Source organism: Octopus bimaculoides, chromosome 8, assembly GCF_046866305.1.
Source record: "Octopus bimaculoides isolate indiv1 chromosome 8, ASM4686630v1, whole genome shotgun sequence".
Classification (NCBI taxonomy): domain Eukaryota; kingdom Metazoa; phylum Mollusca; class Cephalopoda; order Octopoda; family Octopodidae; genus Octopus; species Octopus bimaculoides.
In genome coordinates, this window is record NC_142935.1 from 46951718 (window position 1) to 46952573 (window position 856).

An 856-nucleotide genomic window follows, 5' to 3' on the forward strand; every position below is an offset into this window, starting at 1 on the left:
TGCACAATATATTCACTGGGTAATATGCAAAAACCTGGACTTGCCCCATGATAAAAACTGGTGGGAACACAAACCACCCCCAGTACTTGAAAATGATCACATTGCACTCCTCTGGAACTTCACCATTCAAACTGACAGAAAGATAGACGCAAATAGGCCTGACATCATACTGAAAGACTTCAGACAAAAATCATGCCTCCTCATTGATATGACTGTCCCAATCGATATAAACGTATCTGTCAAGACCTACCAAAAAACTGAGCAAATATAAAGATCTTGAAATAGAAATTAGCAAAATGTGGAATCTGAAGTTCAAAAGATAGTGCTCATGGGAACTGCCCATATCCTACGTAAAATACTGTCTATGTGATCTCAAATTTTAAAGCAAACACATAATTTTCTTATGGTTTCTTAAACATTCACTTGAACAAAATTGTACAAATCCAAATATATGGTACCCTAGGCATAACACCTACATGAACTTCTAACTTGTTGTCTCTTGAGGTCTCTGGGTGAGACTTGGATCCAACTTGTACAAATGCAAAACAAAAGTCAAACATAAAATAATAATAATAATATACCAGGAAACCCCAAAATGGTTGAAGTTCAAAAGATAGTGCTCATGGGAACTGCTCATATCCTACATAAAATACTGTCTATGTGATCTCAAATTTTAAAACAAACACAATTTTCTTATGGTTTCTTAAACATTCTCTAGTACAAATCCAAATGTACAAATTCAAATATATGGTATGTACAAATCCAAATATATGGTACCCTAGGCATAACACCTACATGAACTTCTAACTCGTTGTCTCTTGAGGTCTCTGGGTGAGACTTGGATCCAACTTGTACA